Here is a 12,387-nt window from a genome sequence, read left to right as displayed (position 1 = left end):
ATAATAATAATAATAATAATAATAATAATAATAATAATTATATATATATATATATATATATATATATATATATATATATATATATATATATATATATATATATTTTACCAATGACACTGAGAAGGAAGGAAATTCCTCTCAGATGCAACAGCACATTCACAAACTACTTGTAAAAGAGCAAAAATTAAGCATGACAAACGCATCGGCAGCTAAACCCAATGTCATTCTTGAATATAAACACATAAAATACTTACCCTGTCTGCAATCCATGAGGGATTCAGGCCTATTGTTTCTCAGCAAACTCTTTAAAACTCTGCAACCACGAGAAACCAAACTGCTGGCATCTGCTCTGACCTCCTTTGCAGCTATGTAACAGTCAAATTACAAGCTTTGTTTCCCATGAGTGTGACCTACTTCTAAAATTTCTTCTTTCTGAAATCATATCTTTTAAAAAGTCCTTTACATCTGAAATGAGGATGGTGCAGATGCTGCCCGACAAGCTCTTAGAACTGGGAGATCAAGAGTCCAAATGTGCCAGAATCTTATTTACACTATAGTAAAAGTTTCTCTTAAAATAATGTTCTTACTGGCTGTGTATGCATATGCCACAGACCATGAGTGTACTGTGCTTTCTGCATTCAATTAGTGACCTTAAATGCCAGTTTAAGGGATCTGGGAGAGCTGCTCCAGTGGGAATAACAGCATAACCTTTTATTTGGCAACAGTGCACTTTAGAAACCTTCACAACTTTCTTCCCCTTTTTTGCCACTGTATGTAGCTGGCAGGCAGCCAGGAACTGCCAGGCATTGGTAACGTCAGATGAGGCCACTCTGATTGACAGGCAGAAATGCAGTGGTTGGGCCCTACGGCTTATTTCTACTATGAAAAAACTACTATTATGTAGCAGTAAGTAACAGGTTTCTTAGACTCTGGGCCCTGCACGACTTTGTTCTCAGGGAGGAATTCCCAGCAGCAGGCTTCAGATCACTGCATGCTGGGTAAATGTCACATCCCCTTGGGGCTGACTTTCCTCGAATGAAGGCGCTTACTTTGATTAGACTCGCTGCGTTTTTGGACGAATAGCAGAGATAACCCTCTTATAAAAACAACTCTGTATTGAAATGGAAAACAGACTAGAGAGGCAGAGGTGGTAAAATACAGGGAAATGTAACCATAGAAAAATTATGAAATCAAAGAACACATTCACACCCCTACCCCTTTTCTTACTGATCTTCCAGCTTTGCTCACTTTTTCCTAATAAAAAGGGAGTATCTCACTTGCTGTGGTGGAAGCCACCCCTTGCCCCATGGTGGCAGCTAACGTCATTGGTTAAACTTCAGCGTACAGTGCCAAGAGAAACTCTCCCGACATTCCATTCCAAACAGTGGATTGGGGGACTGCAGGGTGGGTTGGTTACCTGCAGTGTGGAGTGCACGGCAGGACGGAGGAAACCCATCCCTGCCTAAACCCTTCCTGCCTTACTGATAAGAGGTGGGCTTACCCTTCTGGCCTGCACCTATGGAATTTCACAGCAGCAGAGGTTGTGTTGGGTCTGTGGTTGCAAATATGACAAATACAATGTGCGTAACGAATACAATGCAACACTTGTTTACTTACATGAAAAGTTAGAGGCAATGGAAGCAAATCATCAACATAATAACATAGCCTATTAGCTATGACAGGCGAGCTGTATGGCTCAGTTACGAGATAAAAGGCACATTCACATACTTTAAGGTTATCTGACACTAAAAATCGAAATGGAGAAGTGTTTACTTGTGAGTCAAGGCAGAACAGCGGTGAGGGAAAGGTTTTGTTAAAGTACGCTTTCATTTGTACATAGGTTATTGAAACTGTTTGACAGCAGAGCACAGATGACAGCATTCTTGTAACAGCTGCAGCTAAATACCAGATGCATGTGTTGACCTTTCCTACTAATTAAAAATATCGATACGGCGATACATCGTCATGTCCTTCTTGCCGATGCGAATAATGATGCATTTGGGCCCGTATTGATATTATGCAGCACATTGGAAGTTTGCGTTTAGGCTATCATGTGATGCAAGTGTGAACACTGCCATCCGAACCTTGGTGCGCACCAAACAAGTGGACCGAGTTCCCCTGAATAGTGGGTCTCGGTCCTCTTCCAAACGAACTCTGGTGCAGTTCGACTGATATATGAACGCAGCATTGACCAGAGACGTCTAAACGGACCAATAACAGGAAGTAATTTGCCTTTAATACTGATCTCAAGCATACCTGGTTCTTCTCATCATTGAAGCTATGTTGCCCATTAAAGTTCGGTACAGGCATCAGAACCGCCGTCAGCCATCCTTGCAGCATTTCTTCATTTGTGTGTGCAACGGAGGAATTCCTGGCCCTGTTTTGACTCCTTTACACATTTTGTTAGTTCTTCGTTTGTTCTCAGCTGGTAAAAATACCACCATATATACATAAATCCAACGAGCGCATTTAGCCCAGCAGCCAGCATTGTTTTGGATGTTCAGCAAGCTCCGTTACAAAATATACATCATAAAAGCTGTCCAGTCAGGTTGTGACCTTATCCTTATTCTTTTTGTTTTGTATCTTTAGGTGCGGTTTTAAAAATGCCAGTGTGAACGCTAAGTGAACCAGGACTAAATGTATCATTTTCTTTTTTGGTCTGGACCAAGAGAACCAAGAAAACCGAACTACAAGTGTGAACACGCCCTAAATCTAAAATATATGTGCATTTTGCCTAAACATAGCAGTTGGGAGTAAGACAAATCCAATGACTCAGCGATATCCAAATACAGCAAAACTAAATTACTACATAACACAACAAACCTCCATACCAGTACATATGTCAAGATAAAGCTGGCGATATGTGCTGCTTTGACTCAACCAGGGTATGAAATTAACCAAAAGGCGGGTACTCACTGAACAGTGGCAGGTAATTTAGCTAATCTTAACGCCGACCTGTCTTTTTCGGACCCTGTTCACGCCTGTATTTAGTGCTGTTCACTTGTGATCAGATCTCACGAAAAAGATGTTAATACCAGGTCTTAACTGAGCATGTGTGACATTTGACAAGTTATGCAAAAATGTTTCCTACTCCCTGAAAGATATTAATGAAATAAGTGTCCAGAGATACTGATCTCTGTGACAACTCTAGACTCTGTTAACAGAAAACAAAAATGTGTCCGCGATCCACGGACAATGATGCTTTCTGCCTGTCAATCATTTTGCAAGTTTTCATAGTATTGTAGTTGCAGCGAATTATTGAGTCCTAATGCATTTTTATTCCATGTTGTTCAAAACAGTTGTCATTTGAGGGTGCTATTTTGCAGCTGATTTTTTTTTTTCCTGCTGTCAATAAAGCCAATTTTGTTATCTTTGGAGTTTGGGGTTTTGGGAAGAGGAGGCGTGGCTAACACAACGGCTCAGTCTCATTGAAGTATAATGGCTGAAATTGCTTACAGAACCTTTAAATCCAGAAATTCGAATTTTATTGTACATTGATTGTGAATAGCCCCAAAATATGCCTACAGTTTCCTATAAACAATTGTTTTACTAAATTTTGCTCAGGAGAAATTTAGTTCAGAATTAACATGTATCACGATACGTATTATATTGTGGCTTCTGTATCATGATGCATATCGTGACATTGTTGGTGATATCCAGCCCTACTAACTTCACAGTTCTCTGGAAGTGATAGGAGTATCGACTTGAGTTCCAGTGCTTAAAGGAATATTCCACGTTCAATACAAGTTAACATATGTGGCGTAATGTTGATTAACAGAAAAATTTATTTAGACTTGCCCCTCCTTTTCTTTGAATAAAGCAAAATCTAGGTTCCATTTACAATTGACGTGAATGGGACCAGTCCATAAATGTTAAAATACTCTCCATGTAAACAACATGCATGCTAACATGATTTCTGTGTGATAAAATCGCTTACTAACATTTTCCACTGCAAATCCTAAAATTGACATAACTGGAAATATCAAGTTGTCTTAATTAAGGATTACTTGAAACGTCAGGTTAGGGCTCATAACTCAAATAATTACGTTCATTGAACTTATCTGAAAAATCCATAGACTTATGTTTTTAAGTGTTAATAACTCAAACTTTTGAGTACAAAATTGAGGCCATAATGCTTTGCGCTTGAATTATTAAATTATGTTTCCTTGGTCAAAGGTAAGTCAAGGGGGCATTTAAATAGATGTAATTACGAATTTATAGAGGTTTTAGCTCTTTTGTAGTATTATTTATGTTGTTTTGTTGCAAATAGTTTTCTGTGTGATGTCACCATTATGGTGATCTGTGTCCTATTTGGTCAAGTTGGACCCTGTTGACTAATTCTGTCTGTGCAGTTAAAGTGCAGGTATATTTGCATTTCTTTGGAGAATTAAGTTTATTTAATGACTGACCTAGAATCAGTTATGATCATTATTTGAGCTGTACTATTGTTTGATCTAAAATGGAATCAATTCAATTAAAATTATTACCAAAAGTAGAAACAACAATATTTAAATAGAAAATCTAAGTTTACTTGCATCAAGTTAACTGAACCTAAATATTTAAGTTCATTCTATATGGACACCAAGTTAATTGAACTTAATTACATACATTTTGGACACGCCATTATTCAATTCAACTGAAGGAACGAGTTTACTCAATCAAATGTGTAGTCAACTTATTAGGGTTTTCAGTGTGTAAAGTTAGCTATACCCAAGTTTCAACTTTGCTGACATAATGACATAATGCTAAAACAACTGTAGAAATTATGATTTAAACATCCTTAAAGCTAACATCTATTTTTGCTTCTTTTTATTATTATTTTTTAAATAAAAGGAGGGACGAGTCTAAATTAATCTTGTGGTAATCAGTACAAATTCTTTAGACAAAAGCTGATAAATGAATTCATGTAAATGTCCGTCTTAGCAACTGAATTCCAGTGAATGTTCTAACACAAAATGAAGAATGTAAATCAAATATTTTCCACACTGAAAACACTTCAACTGGTGCAAAACAAAAATATTATTTGGAAGTAAAAGATTTCACAGTAACTTAACATCACATCATCATCATCATCAACAGAGGGCAAAAATAGCTGAAACTCTACTTGTGTGCCAAAGTCAAGCGCATACAGTAGAGCAGAGCTCGAAAACTTCAGCGAATGGTTCACTTCGATCGTATCTAAACAGATAGCTTCATATCTCCTTCTTACACAGGCATTCATCTAAAACACATGTACAGCTGTGAAGAAAAACTGAAACATGAACTTGAGATATCCTGCTTCAAGAGAGCTCTTTTATCTAGGAACATCTCTTCCTGAGAACACCAACCGCAGATTAAGCAAAACTGAACCATCAGGCAGTTCATGTGACATGAGAATAACTGCTTATATGCAAACAATACACCTGTGCATCAATAGCAAAGGTTTAAAGACTTCAGCGCCCATAAATTGGCACGCTACTAGACACCACACAGGGTCTGACACATGCACCAAGCTTAATCACGACCTGTTGCTTTTATATACAACTATGTTTAAGTTTAACAGACCAAATCAGCGAAGGTCCAATCCAGCCAAACACCACTGATGTACATCAAATTGAAAGTTTTTTCTTTTACTTTCTCCGTCGATATGTGGTGGATGGATGCTGCTATGCGTCCAGCTGTTTTCAACAATACACAAAGCGAGTTGAGTTACTGAAAACATGGCAATAAAGCTACACCTATTATTCCTCGACTCTATAATTATGATAGTAAATATGAAGATAAAACCTTTATAACTAGTGTTATGTGATATAAATGCCAGAATACACAGAGACTGTTAGCAGCACGCTAACGCATTAGCAGCCCCTTGCCGCTTTTGTTCTGAAAACACCGGTAAAATACGGCCACTATTCGTATCACAAATACACTTTCCACGCCGTTTGCAAACCATACTCATAACCTAATACATCGGCCCTTAACTAGTACGAATGACATACGATAACTACTTAACTATTTATTCACTATAACAGCCCCAAAACTACACAAAAATTCACCCAGCGCGAGCTCCCGCCTTCAGAAATAATACGCACGTGTATTACAAGAGCACTGATTTCACAAAAATAAGTTAAAACACTGTTTTAGACCAGTAGATTAGTTTTAAATATTGCTTTTACATACTCACAGATTTGTCAGACCCGCTCCATGTGATTCAGTGTGTATTTGTGCGCGTGTGTACGTGGGCGATTCCCTTCTCCTGCAACCATGGAGACGCAGCGTCACCCACAGCAACCGAGAGGGGAAATGAAAGTGTAATTGGAATTAGAATGTAATTTAAATTATCTATTTGTACTAAAGCATACCCGATGTATTTATTTAAGTGTTTACACTTTTTAGAGTTACACTGATAAGGCGAAGAGATGAAAAGGGCTTGAAAATTATATTTCAATAGACAGTTTTTAAAGATTTGCAACTTTGGGATGTTACAGTTGTTGAAATATACAACTTGAGTTTCACACTGTAATTTAATTACAATAGCAAAAATTAATAAGTAAGTAAGTACATTTACATTCGCAACGAGATTATACAGTAGTTCTCATGTCTTCAATAGATCATTGGAGCAGTGTGAAGTTCCCTGCTGCTTCAAACTCTCCACCATTATTCCCGTCCCCAAAAAAAACAAAATCACAGGACTTAATGACTACAGACCTGTCACTCACACATCTGTGGTCATGAAGTAATTCGAGAGACTGGTTTTGGCCTACCTGAAGGACATCACTGGACCCCTGCTAGACCCCCTTCAGTTTGCTTACCGAGCAAAAAGGTCTGTGGATGATGCTGTCAATAGGGGACTGCATTATATCCAGCAACACCTCGACAGACCTGGGACTTATGCAAGGATCCTATTTGTGGACCTCAGTTCAGCCTTCAATACCATCATGCCTGATCTTCTCTCAACCAAATTAACCCAGCTCTCTGTGCCCACCCCAATCTGTCGATGGATCAGCATCTTTCTGACAGATAGGCTAGTGAGACTGGGGAAACTCACATCTGGGACCCTCACTATTAGCACTGCTGCTCCTCAGGGATGCGTTCTCTCTCCACTGCTTTTCTTCCTGTACATGAATGACTGCACCGCAAAGGACCCCTCTGTCCTGCTCCTGAAGTTTTCAGATGACACCACAGTCATCAGGCTCATCATCAGGAGGTTGAACAGCTGGCTGTCTGGTACAGTCACAACAACCATGAGCTGAACATTTAAAACAGTGGAGATGATAGTGGACTTCAGGGGAAAGAATAGTTTTTAACCTCAGGCCATTTTTCACATGAACAATTAAACTGCCCCAGGACTCCCCCATAGTGCAATAATGTAAATGCATATCTTATGTATATATGTAAATTCACATATTTAATTAATTTAATTATACATACCCCTACCTTACACATACATTACCACTTCCACAGCTACGTACGCCATTCTATGTCCTATTATTTGTGTGTCTATTTATACTCTTACATTCTTTTATATTCTGTGTCTAATGTTCTGTGTGCACTTGTTTCTCCTGTCACCAAAAAATGTCCTTGTGTACGTGAGAACACTTGGCAATAAAGCTCATTCTGATTTTTTCTGATGTCAAGCCAAACTGTGTTGTGATTAAACACTGTCATGCTGCGCCATCTAGCGTGCAACATTGATGTAAGCTTGTCAGTAGGTCAAAGAACGGAAAAGATGCAGAACGTAGCCTTCTGTAAACACAAGTGATCAAAGGCCGAATCTGCGTCCGCTACACAGCCAAGTGCCAAAGTATTTGCATATTAAAATGCCTTCATTTCTGAAACAACTATACATTTCATGAATAAAGGAAAATGCAATTTGTCGATTCAAAAGTATTTATTAAATTATTGTAGCATTAAAAGCAAGTTTTAATGCAAAGTATAGTATTCGGATACATATACAGGCTACATCTCATGTGGCTATACATGTTGCCTGCCATGCAGTTAAAAAATTAATCAGACATATACTGCATGTTTGCTTTTGAGTCGCTTAAATAATAATAGATAAATACTTTGTCATACTTCGACGCTCTGTGCTTAAAAAAAGAATCAAATTAATTGATTTGAATTGAGCAAAGAAAGGGTGTTGTTTCAAAACTTATAAGCTGGACTTTGCAATGCATATACTGTAGATAATATAACCAACTCTGAACAGGTGCTTTTTAATTTGCTGACAAATTAGAAGTGTTCCGTTTTTATAACTTATAAAATGTGTATTTTTTTTTATTTTTATTTATTTTTTTTTTTACTGTAAACCATACTGTCAAACATACGGTCAAAACATCATACAGATTGGAAAGGTCTCGAGTAGAATATAACAAATATTGTTTCACTCACTGTGGAAGGCAAATTTATGTTTTATCACTCGTAATATTTGAATTTTTACTGGTAAGAATTCCAATTACAGATCTCTATAATTGAATTTTTACTATTAAGAATTCCAAAATTGCGAGCTCTCTAATTGAGTTTTTAGGAGTAAGAATTTCAGTTACAATGTCAAGTCATTTATATTTGTATAGCGCTTTTCACAATTCATCATTTCAAAGCAGCTTTACGGAAAATTATTCTTTAACAGAAAAAGAAGCTGTAATATCGGGAATGTCTTAAGAGTCATTATTGTGCGGTGATTGTAAATTGTGACTTAATTTAAATAAATAAGTGATAGTAAAATACGAGTCGGATGCATTATTCTGCCATCCTCGCAGTCACTCTTCGATCAGGAGATGAATTCACCGGTGGGAAGAAATACACGGACACAGAATGTCACAAACAGTTGTTCGATTTATTAAAAGCAAGTAAGGGGTTTATATGGTTCTTGTCACACAAGGCTGGTCACACCCTTTACTTCGAACTTTCTCAATCCTCCATATATGGGGTTGTTTCCTCTCGCTTACAGAAGTACATTCTTATCAAGTACATTTTGTGCTCAAGACAGTGCTGAAAACATACAAAGCAGATAAGAAAGCATCAGCATAAAAAGGTCACATTGTTCCATCTGAGGACTATTTCTCACAGTAAGTAAGTAAACAATATTTGTATTTAGACCTCTAGTGAGCAAGCCGAAGGCGACTGTGGCAAGGAACACAAAACTCCATAAGATGTTGGTTAATGGAGAAAAATAACCCTGGGAGAAACCAGGCTCACTGTGGGAGCCAGTTCCCCTCTGTGCTAACATCATGAATATAATGCCAATAGTACTTATGTATAGTGCAAGTCATGGTTTAAATGATTAAACTAAATAAGTGTTAAGGGCCAGTGTTTAAACAAAGATTATGTATGAACTATAAGATTAATGACTAAAGTCTTTTAAGACCATCCTGTATTAACTGCAGAAGTGCATACAGATGCATTGTCCTTTTGTTATTTGGCTGATGAAAGCTTTAGTTGGTAATTAATTTATTATATATATATTCCATTTTAAGAGTGTAGTCTATATTTTGACTAAGGTAATGCAAGCAGAGATCAGTGAGGTGCACTGCAGTTCGACCAGCAGCTTGTGGCAGTTCATCTCAGTGAAGTCCATCTTAAATCCAAGGTTCAGGCAGTGGCCAGTGATGTATCCCATGTCTTATGGTTGGAGCTGGCATCAGTTATTCCTCTATGAAGTCCATCGTAGTGGACTGAAGTGAAATCTGGCTGGCACTGTTTCCAATGCCAATGCACTGTGTCATTGTAGCTGCTTTTGACTCGAGTCTTCCCATTGCATTTACACATATGTGACCAGCATATGTCCTGTTTCGAATGCTTCTAATAATTTTGAATCATGCTTGCAAAGCAATTGGTTCAGTTGATACGAAGTTTTGAAAAGCTTTGTTTTGTGCCATCACTAAGCAAAAGTATAAATCGTCCTTAAAAGCTATGCAGATTACTCTCTTAAATAATAACATCATATTTCTAAAAGTAAAAAAAGGAAAGTATTCAGGTAGCAACATTATAATGTACACAATTAACTTAATCATTTTGTAATTTCATTAGGCTATAAAATGAATTTCCTAATTGCTATATGCATCATCATCATTAAAAATTTGTAATGGGGTTATTCAACTTATTTTTCCATCAGCCTTTATAGGTTAAATCCTCTGTCTGGTTTCAAATTTATGCAGGCCATTACCCAATAAAAGATTTGGCTTACATATGTCCACCAACAGATGGGAAGTCCACATCAACGGTGACTATCTGCAGCACATGTTGAAATGATTTATGTTAAAATACAATTCAAGTTTTCTGAATAAATGAACAAAACCCCCAAAAGCATTATTTTGTGACAAAATTAATAAAGATGAAATTCCCAGAAAGTCATACATATCTGGAATGGCATGAGGGTGAGTAAATGATGAGACAATTTTCATTTTTGAGTGAACTATCCCTTTAATCCTTAAATGCATGGGTGTTTCACCAAACATTATTACATATCTCAGGTCTCTGCGACCCGGCAAGTTCTATATATCTATCAATAATTGATCTACAAAATGCCCAGATAGCATTTTCTAGACAAAAAGGAAATTATAAGAATAGAATATATTATGATATATTTCTGTGTTTTATTTTATTTTTCATATAGTATATCAAAGATATGATGCAATGAATCACAGGAAACAGGATTCATTACTTCAACACTGAAATTTCATGAGACGCAGCTGGCTGTCAAACAAACATTGAGCTACACATAACACATAATCTACACATATGCATTTTCTCAGGCACTTATTGAGTCTAAATAGACACTCAACTTACATAATTTCAGTTGTACACCCAAATGTCAATAGCCATATTATACTGTTCATGTGTTGTACTTGCTATAGTTTACTTCCAGGTTGCTTCTTCATCAAATAGCAATTTCAAATGTCAATCACTGAAACAACAGTGCCACCTGGAGTAACAAATAACATGTATAATATGTGTGTGTACACACGCACGGGATACTGATAATTCACCATTGTTGTGCAGAATATCAATGTGATATAGTAGTCATTTGTATGAATATAGTAATCAATTGTCTTGTAATAAACAAAGAAATAGATATCCTGTGATAGTAAACGTATGTACGTAAATATAACAGCAGGTGTGTAACAGTCGCACAAAGAGGAGTGAGTAAACAGCTTGCTCTGTCATGCTGATCCTCCAAGAAGGTTTCAGTTCTCTGCTTTCCAGGCCACTGGCGTGTGGTCAGCAGGGAGTCTAGTGAGGACTCTCAGCAGTAATGACGTCTGGACCACAGAAATGCCATCTGCCCCGAACCACTTTACGCCTACACAAACACGTAGCACATAGTCTGCTAAATAAGCTTGTTCTGTCACTGTGACGATGGCCACTGTTGACAGACTTTGTGTTATTTACTATGAGGTCAAGATTCCCACTGTACTTATGTTGAAAATGACTCAAGCATGAACAGTGCCTATTGTGAACTCAATGTTTTTAGTAGTTGATGTTATTGATTGATTTTGATTTGGTTGATTTTTTTTTATTTTTATTTTTTTATTTTTTTGCGTATGAGTTTAAAATGCAAAATCTTAACCTGTAATTTTTACCTTTTAGGAGATATTTCTAACTGATCCAACTCTGTAACCATGTATTCAGTTTGATTCTGTAATGTTAATTCATATTTTTCACTTAAATAAAACCAGTTAATTTAGATGTTATTACAATATAAACATTTTGTGATGTTTATGCTTAAAACAAAAATAAAGTAAAATAAGAAAATAAGAAAAACTCAATTCCACATTTATTCTCTGAACAATATTCTCGTTATTTTATATTTTTCAGGTATACACTGTAAAGATATTTTATGAGATAACCTAAAAATGTGCTTCATGTGGTACCATCTAAATGAACTGGTTTTATTCAATAATATATATATATATATATAGATAGATAGATAGATAGATAGATAGATAGATAGATAGATATTATTTTTATGGGTTAAATCAAATTTAACCTTATTGTAACATTATCAGTTTACCACTTTTTTTTTTTTTTTATGTAGACAAAGGAGTGAAACATTAGAACTATAGCAACTTGTAGCATGTACATATGTAACATTTACGTATATGGCATCACTAAAGTATTTTGTGTTCTTCAGGTCCACCAAAAGAGTACACACTAAAACACTCTATCATTTAATATAAAGTGGCCACTAAAGTGCAGTCTCAAAACTCCAAAGAACCCATATGTTTCATTCATAAAAGTGATGCCAGGGTCCAGCTTAATTTATTGATCCAATTTGAAGAGCTCTGCATCCTTTAAGAATTAGGCTCCTTCTGGACAACAAGCAAGGCATGCTGGGAGTGGTATGTTTACACCACACTGTAAACAAGTGGATATAAAACCCAGAACTCAGTGCACTCTGTGCAACTAGGA

General features: G+C 36.7%; 1 protein-coding gene across 2 annotated transcripts in view; it reads right to left on the bottom strand.

Annotated features, from left to right (window-relative positions):
• The window catches only part of LOC127454327 (protein tyrosine phosphatase type IVA 3), a 52,344-nt gene extending 46,111 nt beyond the window's left edge, over positions 1–6,233 (bottom strand). The window contains exon 1 of one of the 2 annotated variants that reach the window (XM_051721446.1): positions 6,161–6,233. The gene's annotated coding sequence lies outside the window, so the exon portion shown is untranslated. Of the gene's footprint in view, positions 1–6,156 lie in introns of both variants that reach the window. The other variant, XM_051721448.1, reaches the window with a different exon arrangement.
• Positions 6,234–12,387: the final 6,154 nt, after the last annotated feature.

Source organism: Myxocyprinus asiaticus, chromosome 16 (genome assembly GCF_019703515.2).
Source record: "Myxocyprinus asiaticus isolate MX2 ecotype Aquarium Trade chromosome 16, UBuf_Myxa_2, whole genome shotgun sequence".
In the NCBI taxonomy this organism is placed as follows: Eukaryota; Metazoa; Chordata; class Actinopteri; order Cypriniformes; family Catostomidae; genus Myxocyprinus; species Myxocyprinus asiaticus.
This window is presented reverse-complemented; position numbering and strand designations above follow the sequence as displayed.